Here is a 13,499-nt window from a genome sequence, read left to right as displayed (position 1 = left end):
TGCATCAGCCAAGACCTCACATTGGACTTGAGAGCTAAAGGGAAGTAGTTATCAAATAACTTCTCATCTCATCCCCCGGCAGCCTGAACAGCAATGGTGTTGATGCTCAGAAACTCTGCCGGGTTCATCTTCCAATCGTACTTCTCAGGTATCTACGGCTTGAATATGCGAACGGATGGCCAACAGACTTGCCGCAGCTCACGAGTAAAGACAGGGAACCCAACCTAGAAAGGTAGGCACCCGCGAATACCAAGCGCGGGTTCATCGACATCGGGCCGTCGCACCCATCGGTCTGGCGGTGGTCATCACGGTGTTGCTCAACAACGACGCCCGTGTATCCCCTCCACCTATCCACCGGGGCTCGCCGTTGGCCTGGACGCGCTCGAGGGTCAGAAGAGGCCATGAAGATGTCGTCAGGGTCTTGATTCTACTGTGCTCGCGCTGGCTACTGTGGCCCGTTCTGTGTGGCCTGCAGCACGAGCCGTTGTCGCCGCTTGGGGAGGCTGTGGTGGGCCAGCTAGCTGCGAGCCCCAAGCTTTGGCGAAACCGAGCAGACTTTGGATGGTGGCATGCCATTTGTCCATCTTCTCGGCTGCTGGCGGAAACCTCAGCAGCAGTTGAGCTCGTGCCATGGCCTCTGTGGCTGTGCTTGGCATGGGTGACGATGAAGTAGACTGCACCGTCGCTCGGCTCCTGATGGTGCCAGCGGCAGCAGCACCGCGCCCCCGCTGTTGTAGAGCAGCCACCTGGATGACAGGGTGGTGCAGCGAAGGCGCTTGAGAGCCAGCGCCTCCGTCGGGCGCAGCAATTTGGTCAACTTGTCCTAGGGGAGGTGCGCGCGCTGCGGTCACTCCCGTGGTAGGGGCGGCCAGAGGGCGGCGATTCACCCTGGACTGGGTGTCGTGGTTGCGGTTGTGCCTGTCAGCGAGAGGAGGGGCGCGGACGGAGTAACCTCCTCACTCATACCTTGTGGAGCATGGCCGTCGAGGCATTGTTGATGTTGTTCTCCTCCGATGTCTCCCGCTCCTGCGTCGGCCGCGGGGGAAGTGGTGACAGTGCCTCCTACTCCAACCACGTCCCCAGCAGTGTCCATGTCCTCACGTGCCTCAGCATCCCTCGCAGCATTAGAGGCCGCGGATGGCGGAGCCTTCGAGGTGGATGGATGAGCCAAAGCACCGGATTTCTTCTTGGGCGCCATGGTCGATGGCGCCATCGAAGGTGAAAATGGCGATGAAGATGACGTGTTGCACACACCTTCAGTTTCACCCAAGCGATCCCCCTACCTGGCGCGCCAAAGATGTCGTGGGAAGCCAGAGGGCCCCTTGCTGGTTCGGCAGGGGGACATCACATTGCACAAATAGCAGACGAGCGTGGGGGAGCACGGAAGAGATCATGCAGGCAATTTTACCCAGGTTCGGGCCACTGTGAGGCGTAAAACCCTAATCCTTCTTTGGTGGATTGATGGTGGAAGAGTGGTGGTGGAGCATAGTACACTTGCCCGGTAGGGGCTACGCACGTATGGGGTTGTGAGTTATCCAATCTTCTAACCCCTTATATGGTTACCATGGGCCTCCTTTTATAGACTAAGGGGTTACCACAATGGCAAAATAGTCATTATGCACTAATAAGGTAGCAAATAGTGCTATCATACCTAACTATGCAGGCTGACAGGGCGCATTCAATGCACCGCCTAATGTCACGTAATTGGCTGCCCGGCAAGCCTTGCCGGGCTATCTCACCAGCTCCACGCCTGCTCGTTTGACACGTCGCAGGACTGGTGTCATCTGTAGGCATCTCCTGTAAAAAGAGTCTACCATGTGGCAAATGGCTGCCACTTAGTCACTTTGCGGCTTGACACTACACTGATTGACGACGTGGATTGTGGCGGAGTGGTTGGGTGAGGTGGTTTAGCCCTCGCGAGTCCCGGCAGACCCTGCCGGGACACCTTGGACATCATCTTCCAGGGGTGGCCCCGTCCTTGTCTAGCTCGCCTACTCGGCAAGGGAGGCTTTTCACCTGGTGGTATCTTGATTCTCTGGCTTGATCTTGGTCCTCTTGATCTGCATGTTGGTCCTTTGATGCTCTTGGTTCCTTGCTCTCTGGATTGGCCTTGGCTTGTCCGTGCATGAGTCAAGGGAAAACGTATACCCCTGCCTATTTTCCCCGACACCAGTTGTCGGAAGCCATTCACTGTGTTGAAGCCTTTCAGTCTGAATATAATGGCAACTAAAAAATCTACAAGGAAAGGTGGCAGGCAACACCGTGGAAATACTGCCTTGGATCTGTCTCTAGATCTCTATGAACTATAAAAGTCTGATCCTGAAGAAAACTACAATCAACGCAAGTCCAGAATTCAATGGATCAGAAGATATTGGGCAGAGGAATGGTTCAAGTATCACTTCGTAACTCTTGAGTATGCGGAGAAAAATGCTATCAAGCACCCATGGGGCGATATTGTCTACAGAGAACTACAACCTTAGACGAAGCCTAAAGCCATTGCTCAAGGCTTCTATCCATGCATGGTCCAAGGACCTCAGTTTGACAATGCTGACCCATCTTCTCTTCAATGGTGTCGTGAGGATGATGTACTCAAGCAGAACTTTCAGTATGCAAAGGAGTCTGCTGCCAAGAAAAAAAGACATTCGGACTCAACTTCAACCCAGGTCAATCTCCTCCAAGGCCCGATGGCACCCGTGAAGCCAATCCGAATGTCATTGGCCACTTCAATGGCTTCGATGGGCTTCTCTCCCATGTTGCAGCTCAAAGGGCCATAGTTGACCAATCAGCTCATGATGCGGACTCTACTGTGAAGCCATTGGAAACTGCACCTCCTGAATCCGGTGTGTAGTCTGAAGTTCTATCTCGCGTCTCCAAGAAGACCAAGAAGCCCAAGAAGATTTCTGGGCATGACCTTATGTAACACCCTGTATGTAACATGCCATATTTGTATTCCAACTCTTGCCATTTCTGGCACTAAGTTATTTTATTTCCATGTTGTCAGATTTTTTTTCTTCGTGTGCTTTTGTCTTTGTCATGCATCTCATATCATGTCATCATGTGCATTGCATTTGCATACGTGTTCGTCTCATTCATCCGAGCATTTTCCCCGTTGTCCGTTTTGCATTCCGGCGCTCCTATGTCCTCTAGTGTCCCTTTCTACCTCTTTTCGTGTGTGGGTGTTAAACGTTTTCGGATTGGACCGAGACTTGTCATGTGGCCTTGGTTTACTACCGGTAGACCGCCCAAAACCCAACAAAACCCTCTCCATCATCTAGATCATTCGATAACAATCGCGTGGCCGAAAACCGTGCTCAATTTGGAGCCTCCTAGCTCCCTCTACCTCTATATAAAGGCCTCCCCCCCCCCGAAATTTCAGGTCATTTCCAACCATAACCTAGCTCCCCGCCTCCTCCGCCGGCCGGACAACGTCCGCCGCCGCCGGACACATCGCCCTGTCGCGCGGGGCCCTCCCCGGCCCAAGCCGCCGCCGACCGACGCCCGCGCCCGCGCCGCTTCTCCTCCGGCGCCTCCGCCGCGACCCTGCCGCTCCGGCCGCCGCCCCATCGCCGGACTCCGCCGCCTCACCGTCCCTCGACCCCGCGGCCGTCGCGCCGTGCCCGGAGACCCCTACCTCGCCGCCGCGCCGTCCCGGCCCGGATCCTGTCGGATCCGGCCCTCTCCAGCGCCCCCTCGCCCTCCCCTCGCCGGAACGAGCTCGCCGCCTCGCCGGAGACCTCGGGTTCCGCCGCCGCTACAGTGCCGATCTGGATCTGGAGTTTTGGATCTCGGTTGACTTTTTCGCCCCTAACCCTAATATTTTTGCTATCTTCATCATGTCATAACTTCATCACTGTTGCTCCGATTCGTGCGTGTAGCATATCGAAATGTTCGTCTCGACGAGTACTCTATTTCATCTCATTGCATCATGTTCATTTGAGCTTATCTTGATGCCATAAATGTTGTTGGAAGAGGGCTATGTGATGTTAGTTTCAGTTTCATATCAGCAAATGCACTTTTGTCATTTTTGCCATGTTTGATGTGTGCCTACTATGAACTTGAGCCCTACATGTGATTTGAAGTATGCCATGCCATCTTTACAGGGTTCTATGCCATGTATTTTTGTGATCTCTATGGTGACTAGCATAAGCATGCAAAGTAGCCCTTTCAATGTTGTATCTTTCTAAGTTTTGTCCTGCTGTAATTTTTATGCCATGTGTTCATGTTGCTACGACTGATCCGTGCCTCTTTTGAGCATGATCAGTAAGGATGTTTTGTAGATATTATGGTGCTCTATCCATCCATGAATTTGTTTGCATTTATGAAGCACCCTAGCTTGAGTCAATCGAGCTCTACTTTTGCTATAAAATGTTCCTGGCATGTTGTTAACATGTTTAGCAATTTTGCCGAGCTTGTTGTAGTTGATCTATTCATGCTATGTTGTTGTTCTTGCCATGTTTAGCTTTCATGCCATGTCTACTTGCTGGGTGTTTGCTTAGTTTGTCATGCAATGCCTTGTGGTGAGTGCATCGAGCTCGTAAACATGCCTACTTAATATCTGTTTTGCCATGTTCCTGTTTTTCACTAAGTCTGAATCTGTTAACGATAATTACTATGTTCACATGGTTGCCATTGTATTTTCTGATCCCTTTTGGCTTATGGTAATTAAGGGACTTTTTTTGTGTGCTTTGAGTAGCTTCATGCCATGCCTTGCTTTGCCATGATATGTTCCTGTAGCATGTTGTTATCTTGCTCCAAACATTGCTTCCTGATGTTAAATTCCTCACTTGTCGTTAATTTCACTGTGTCTATAACCTGATATCTTTTGCACTTTTGCCATGCTTGTTTGAGCCTGTTAATGAGTGAATTAGCCATAGTTCAGTGTTCATCTTTTGTCAAGCATCTTGAGTGGATCCCTGCCATGTATTGTGTTGTGATGTTAGAGTGTTGTAGCATGCTATTCTTGATGCATTTAGAGCGCCTCGTACTGTTAATCGCACACCGATGTCGTATTTGTTTTGCTTGTCATTTGCAAACCATGCATCCGATTCCGGTGATCTTTATATCGATTTCGACCGAAATCAACTCCTCTTTCCAGTGGCACTCTTGGATTTCCCAGTTGAGGCCAGGTTCAATCATTCCTTTCCGAATCATGCATATGCATCACATATCGCATCCCGCATATCCTGACATGTTTTGCATCATGTTGTTTGTGCATTTCACGTGGTTGATTGTTCTCCCTTTTGCTTTTGTTTCTTGCTTTGGGTAGCACCGGGAGACAAGTACGTGATCGAGGAGCCCGTTGAGTACGCTTACGAGGATCAAGTCAACTCGGAGAACTTTGCAGGCAAGATGACCATACCCTCGAAATCACTTCTATCTTTGCTTGCTAGATGCATGCTCTATTGCTATGCCTACACTACGGTACCTACTACTTGCTTATCATGCCTCCCATATTGCCATGTCAAACCTCTAACCCACCTTGTCCTAGCAAACCGTTGTTTGGCTATGTTACCGCTTTGCTCAGCCCCTCTTATAGCGTTGTTAGTTGCAGGTGAAGACTGGAGTTTGTTCCTTGTTGGAACATGTTTATTGTTGGTATATCATTATTATATCTTGTTTATCTTAATGCATCTATACACTTGGTAAAGGGTGGAAGGCTCGGCCTTATGCCTGGTGTTTTGTTCCACTCTTGCCGCCTAGTTTCCGCCATACCGGTGTTATGTTCCTTGATTTTGCGTTCCTTACACGGTTGGGTTATAATGGGAACCCCTTGACAGTTCGCCTTGAATAAAACTCCTCCAGCAATGCCCAACCTTGTTTTTATCATTTTTCACCTAGCCTCTTTTTCCATTGGGTTTCCGGAGCCCGAGGGTCATCTTTATTTAAACCCCCCGGAGCCAGTGCTCCTCTGAGTGTTGGTCCAAACTGAGCTGCCTGCGGGGCCACCTCGGGGAAACTTGAGGGTTGGTTTTACTCGTAGCTAGTCTCATCTGAGTATGCCCTGAGAACGAGATATGTGCAGCTCCTATCGGGATTTTTCGGCACATTCGGGTGGTGTTATTGGACTTGTTTTACCATTGTCGAGATGTCTTGTAACCGAGATTCCGAGTCTGATCGGATTGTCTTGGGAGAAGGAATATCCTTCGTTGGCTGTGAGAGCTTGTGATGGGCTAGGTTGGGACTCCCTTGCAGGGATTTGAACTTTCGAAACCCGTGGCCGGAGTTATGGGTAGATGGGGAATTTGTTAATGTCCGGTTGTAGATAACCTTAAACTTAACTTAATTAAAATGAATCAACTGAGTGTGTGGCCCTGATGGTCTCATTTCGGCGGAGTCCGGGAAGAGAACACGGTCTCGAGTTATGCTTGAACGTAGGTTGTTCTAGGATCACTTCTTGATCATAGTTCAGCGACCATGCCTTTGCCTCCTCTTCTCGCTCTCATTTGCGTATGTTAGCCACCAAATATGCTAGTCGCTTGCTGCAGCTCCACCTCATACTTTTACCCTTCCTATAAGCTTAAATAGTCTTGATCGCGAGGGTGTGAGATTGCTGAGTCCCCGTGACTCACAGATTACTTCAAAACCAGATCCAGGGACCGATGATACCGCTCCAGGTGGTTCGACTGAGCTCAAGTGGGAGTCCGATGAGGACTCAGGCCGATACTACGTTTCCTTTCCAGACGATCAGTAGTGGTGCCCAGTTGGGGCGATCGGGGACTTAGTCGCATTTGGGGTTGTTCTTTATTTTGGTTCCGTAGTCGGACCTTGAGTGTAACTTGATGAATTTAATTATATTTATGCTTTTTGTGTGATGTGGAGAGTGTAAGCCAACTATGTATCTTTTCCCTTATTTATTACAAGGGTTGTTGTGAAGATTACCTCACTTGCGACATTGCTTTCAATGCGGTTATGCCTCTAAGTCGTGCTTCGACATGTGGGAGATATAGCCGCATCGAGGGCGTTACAAGTTGGTAATCAGAGCCATCCCCGACCTTAGGAGCCCCCTGCTTGATCGAATCATTGGCGTCGTTGAGTCTAGAAAAATGTTTAGAGTCATTTAGGATTATATATATCTAACAGTAGGATTCTTTTTACTCCTCAGTCCCTTCGTCACTCTAGTGAGGCATCCTGACGTAGAGTTTTGACTCTTCTCTTCTCAAATTTCACGAAATTTTTTTTAGGATCACGCGGGTATCTTGGAATCGTTCCAAACGTTTTGTGACAAGAACATTGTTCTTGGTGCCTCCTAACATTTAGGGGTTGTGGCAGTGTCCCGGGGAGTTCAGCTCCGAGGTGTTGTCGTCACAATTTTATCGTTGCAATTCTGGAATACCTGAGTTTCGCCGACATCGAAAATCTCTTTTATCCAGTTGTTGGTGAGATAACCTCGACGCCACCCAGTACTGGGGCGGGAGTTCAGGAGTATTGCCATAACTCGTATAACGGATGTTTTTTGAAGGTTGAGGTAAATGATTTCCGAAGGTTTCTTGGTTATGTATTGAAGGATGGATACAGCTGGATGTAGGATTTGCTAGCTTTGGGTGACATATTATGCTTCCCCTGTATCCTCAGCACCTGATTGCATAACCGGAAAGGTTCGGGAGTTTCATAGGTGGGAATTCATGTAGCTCTAGTATTTCTCCCACAAATATTTGGTTTTTGATTGGGTAATCCTCACCAAGTATTTGTTCTTGTCCGTACCTTGTTGTTTTATTCTTCTACCTCTATCTAAGTGGCTTCTCAATTTATGGAAGTGTGACCATTTCTATTGGAATGCATTCGTTCATTTTGTTCGGATGTTAAGACTATATGTTGCATTTCGATCCATTTGATTCAGCTTGAATATATGTCTGTCAAGATGCTAACAGATGTCACCCTCTTCTGGATGGCTCCTCCAACGCATCAGAATCCTGAACCGCCACCACCACCTCTACCTTCGGAGGCATGGAAAGCTGTGATGGCCGCTACCAATGCAAATACACAGCTGATCATGCAAATTTTGCAAGAGCTTAACCAAGGGAATCATGGCCATAGCAACAATCAGAATTAGTTTGCTACACTGAACCAGTTCTCGCTAACCAGCCAAAGACCTTCAGCAACTGTGTCGAGGCAACAGATGCTGATGATTGGCTCGTGGATATCTGCAAGCATTTCGAGTGCAGCAATGTCAGGCCTGAGGACTTTGTCAAGTTTGCCTCCTTCCAACTCAAAGACGAAGCTGCAGAGTGGTTTCAGCAGTACAAAGATTCCAGAGGAGGCCGTGTGATTACCTGGGATGAATTCCGTCAAGACTTCAAAGCTCACCACATTCCTCAGAGTGTTGTTGAGAGCAAGCGTGAGGAATTCTGCAACCTGAAGCAAGGCAGCTTGTCTGTTTACCAGTATAACATCATGTTCCAGAAACTCGCTCGTTTCGCCAAGCAGGACGTCCCCAACGAGAAGAGCATGATTTATCAGTTCAGAGGTGGCCTCGGAGAAGATCTTCAACTTGCGCTCGTGCTTTTCGAGCCGCAGAAGTACGGTGAGTTTTACAACATGGCACTGAAACAAGAGACTGCTCAACTCAAGTGCGATGCTTCCAAGAAGCGAGTTAGAAATGCAACTCCTCCTTCCTCAACTCTAGTGGCAACTAAGCAGCAAAAGTATTGGTTGCCTCCTACTCCGTTTCGTTGGCCTTATCAGTAGAAGAGCAAAGGTGGCAATGGATCTTCCCACCAACCCAACCCAGGCTTTCAGAACAAGACTTCGTCTCATGCTCCAAGATCAAGTGCTCTATATCACCGTCCACTCTCGGAGGTCACGTGCAACAAGTGTCAGCAGAAGGGTCACTATGCCAACAAATGCTTCAATCAGAGGCGTCTTCCTCCTCCTCCTCCTCCTGTGAGATCTGCTAGTACCGCAGTGGTCAAGCATAATCCCAAGCATGCCAACGTCAACATGATGAACGCAGCTCAGGCAGAGGACTCGTCAGATGTGATTATGGGTAACCTTCCTGTTAACGATATTCTAGCAAAAGTACTTTTTGATACTGGTGCATAGCATTCTTTCTTGTCATTCCCATTTGCATCAAAGCACAATGTTGACACTGAGGTTTTTCCTAAAGCATTGCAAGTTGTTTCTCCAGCTAAGTGTTTGAGTTCTACCATGATGGTCCCGGATATTTCTATCATGATGCGTGATTTCAAGTTTCTGGCTTCTCCAATGGTCCTTGGTAACTTGGATATTGATCTTATTCTTGGAATGGACTGGCTTTCTAAGGACAAGGCTCAGCTTGATTGTGCTGCCAGGCAGATTCAATTGACACATTCGTCTGAGGATGTAATCGTCTTTGCCGCTCGTGATAATACCATTCGACTGTTTTCTCTCAATGAGAAGGGTGAGCTAGATGCCATCTCTCATATTCCAGTCATTTGTGAATATCAAGATGTCATTCCAGAAGAGCTTCCAGGAATGCCTCCGCACCGGCCAGTTGAATTCATCATCGATCTTGAGCCTGGCACGGAACCTGTTTGCAAACGTCCTTACAAGCTTGGACCTGGAGAGTTGAAGGAGCTGAAGAAGCAACTCGATATTCAAGAGCGTATGGGTCTGATCCGACCAAGTTCTTCTCCATGGGGTTGTGGTGCTCTTTTCATCAAGAAGAAGGATGGAACGGACCGACTTTGTGTCGGCTACCGTCCATTGAACAAGAAGACCATAAAGAACAAGTACCCACTTCCCAACATCAATGAGCTTTTCGAACAACTCAAAGGTTCTCAAGTATTCTCCAAGCTTGACCTCCGTATGGGCTACCATCAAATTCGCATTCGTGAAGAAGATATCCCTAAGACAACATTCAGAACAAGCTATGGTTCATATGAATACATTGTCATGTCTTTCGGTCTTGTCAACGCTCTGCCAACATTCTCTCACATGATGAACTTCATCTTCAACGCCTACACAAATGACTTTGTCTTGGTCTACCTCGATGACATTTTGGTCTTTTCCAAGAACAAGGAGGATCATGCCAAACACTTGAGATTGGTGCTGGATAAACTCAGAGAACATCAGTTCTATGCGAAGTTTTCAAAGTGCGAGTTTTTGCTCGATGAGGTTCTCTACCTTGGGCATATCATTTCTGCCAAGGGCATAGCTGTTAATCCTGAGAAGGTGTCTACAATTGTGAATTGGGAACCACCTCAAAATGTGAAGCAACTCCACAGCTTCCTTGGGCTCGCAAGCTATTGTCGAAGGATCGTTGAGAACTTCTCAAAGATCGCGAAGCCTCTTTCCAACCTTCTCCAGAAGCATGTGAAGTATGTCTGGTCGCCTGAATGTGACATCACTTTCAACACCCTGAAAGAGAAGTTAGTCACTGCTCCAGTTCTGACTCCTCCTGATGAATCCAAACCGTTCGAGGTCTTCTATGATGCTTCCCTTCAATGTCTTGGTGCAGTGTTGATGCAAGAGAAGAAAGTTGTGGCCAATACCTCTCGCCAGTTAAAGCCCAATGAAAAGAACTACTCCACTCATGACCTCGAGTTGGCGGAAGTTGTCCATGCTCTTTTAACATGGAGACATCTCTTATTGGGAAGAAAAGTGGACATCTTCACTGATCATAAGAGTCTCAAGTACATCTTAACTCAGCCCAAGCTCAACCTCAGGCAGACTCGTTGGGTCGAAATGATTGAAGAGTATAATCTGAGTATCGAATATACTCCAGGAAAGGCCAATGTAATTGCTGACGCATTGAGCGGGAAGGCTTACTGCAACAGTTTGATTATCAAGCCTTACCAACCGGAGCTTTGTGAAGCTTTCCGCAAACTCAATCTTCAGGTTGTTCCTCAAGGATTTCTTGCCAACCTCCAAGTCTCTCTTACTTTGGGAGATCAGACTCGCGGGGCTCAACTTCTTGATGCTATGGTGAATAAGGTGAAGATTGGGATTCCCAAGAGTCAACCCAAGTACAAGTTCTATCGCCTTGATGACAAGGATACTCTATTCTTCGAGGATCGCATTGTTGTGCCTAAAGGTGACCTTTGTAAAGTGATTATGAATGAGGCTCACAATTCACTCCTCTCTATTCACCCTGGAAGTACAAAGATGTACCAGGACCTCAAGCAGTCGTATTGCTGGACTCAAATGAAGCGCGAGATTGCTCAGTTCATGAATGAATGTGATGTCTGCAGAAGAGTGAAAGCAGAACACCAACGACCAGCTGGTCTCCTCCAACCTCTTGCCATTCCAGAATGGAAGTTTGACCATATTGAGATGGACTTCGTGACTGGATTTTCAAAGTCCAAGCGTGGCAATGATGCTATCTTCGTTGTCATCGACAAACTCACTAAAGTCGCTCATTTTCTTCCTATCAAAGAATCTATCACAGCAGCTTAGTTGGCAGAGATATATACCTCCAGGATTGTCTCTCTGCACGGCATTCCGCAGTTGATATCTTCAGATCGTGGCAGCATCTTCACCTCCAAGTTTTGGGATTCTTTTCAGAAGGCCATGGGCACCAACATTCGGTTCAACACAACCTTTCATCCTCAAACTAGTGGCCAAGTCGAGTGAGTAAATCAAATTCTTGAAGATATGCTCAGGGCTTGCATCATCTCTTTCGGTATGAAGTAGGAAGATTGTCTTCCATATGCCAAGTTCTCCTACAACAACAGCTTCCAAGCGAGTTCGGGCAAGGCCCCATTTGAGATTCTATATGGCAGGAAGTGCCGTACTCCTCTTAACTGGTCAGAGACTGGTGAACGTCAACTTCTTGGAAAAGACTTGATCACAGAGGCAGAAGAAATGTGCAAAGTCATTCGTGAAAATCTCAAAGTCGCGCAATCGCGCCAGAAGAGTTACTATGATAGCAAGCATCTTGACTTGGCTTTCGAGATCGGAGACCATGTCTACCTCCGCGTCTCTCCAATGAAAGGTACTCGTCGCTTTGGTATCAAAGGGAAGCTTGCCCCTAGATACGTGGGCCCTTTCAAGATCATCAGCAAAAGAGGCGATCTCGCCTATCAACTTCAGCTTCCATCCAACTTTGCAAACGTGCACGATGTGTTTCACGTGTCTCAACTCCGCAAGTGTTTCAAGACTCCTGACCGCAACATCAACTTTGAAGAAATTGATCTCCGGGAAGACCTGTCTTATCGTGAGCACCCCGTTGCTATGTCAGGACCCCGACTCGATGTCACATCGATCTAGCCGGTAACACCTCATATCACTTTGCGGCCTCACGCACGGTATCCCCACGGGTGTCGCCTTACCTTTCCCTGGGACCATTTGCGCCTTTTGGCTCACGTATATGATAGTGTCGCTAGCATCCATATGATAAGGAGCCCGGGCTGACATGACAAGTTGTAAACCCAAAGTGGCACAGACTTACAGGGACAGGCATCCATGACCCAGCTTCGAACGTGTCGGTCATCAACAAGTGGGTCCGGGCTGTAGCACTGGGCTAGCAAGACTCCGGTAAACCGGGCTGTAGCGGGCTAACAGGACTCCGGTACTCAATGCGTGACATTTCCCCGAAGGGACAGACACCGGCACGAAGAAGGACACATGCCGGCCAGCCTAAGTGTTCCAGAGCAGTAGCAAGCTACCATGGCTCAGCGGTAACACTAGGAGACATTTCCCGGTAAGAGAGGCTACTAAAGATAAACAACTAGATAGTCAGATCCCACACATACCAAGCATTTCAATCATACACACAATATGCTCGATATGTGCAAATACAACAAGGCATCACAACATGACTCTACGACACAAGTACTTTATTTAAGGCTCAGAGAGCCATACATAACATACACAAAGGTACGGGTCACACGACCCAGCATTCAAGTCGTACAGTCATACAAACTAGCAGCGGAAGTAACTTGTCTGAGTACAGACAACTAGAAAAATAGAAGAGGCTTGGAAAGCCTAGCTATACTATGAGGTCCTTCACAAGCTCAGGATCACCACCTGGGCCTTAGCCTACTCATTGATGTCAACGTCTACGTAGAACCCATCAGAAGGGGTTGCAGCGTCTTCTGTAAAATGTAAATTATAGCAACATGAGTACAAAGGTACTCAGCAAGACTTACATCAGATCCTACATACATGCATATTATCAAGAAGGGTTGGTGGAGTTATTGCAGCAAGCCAGCTTTGACTCTTGGCTAGGCTAACCTACGAGACTCCAACTTGAAATGGTTTGCGCACACGAGTCCGCTACTCACCACTTCAATACACTACCGAGGATTCACCTCCGTCTTCCTGTGGAAGAGCCCTCCTCGGCACTCACACTTATCTTGAGTCTTTTAGTAGTTTCCGTTTACTTGTCTATAAACTGTATAGGCAACCAAGTAGTTCTTTACCGCGGACGCGGCTATTCGAATAGATCATGATAACCCTGTAGGGGTGTACTTCTTCATACACGCTCTCACCACTTACCGTCGTTTACATGACATGTACTCGGCAACCTTCAAGCGGAAGCCCAACGTGGGTGTCGGCCACGACCTACCTAATCACCTAAG

The sequence above is a fragment of the Triticum aestivum genome, chromosome 4A (genome assembly GCF_018294505.1).
Source record: "Triticum aestivum cultivar Chinese Spring chromosome 4A, IWGSC CS RefSeq v2.1, whole genome shotgun sequence".
NCBI classification, from domain to species: Eukaryota; Viridiplantae; Streptophyta; class Magnoliopsida; order Poales; family Poaceae; genus Triticum; species Triticum aestivum.
The sequence above is the reverse complement of the archived record's forward strand: the minus strand, read 5'-3'. Positions refer to the sequence as shown.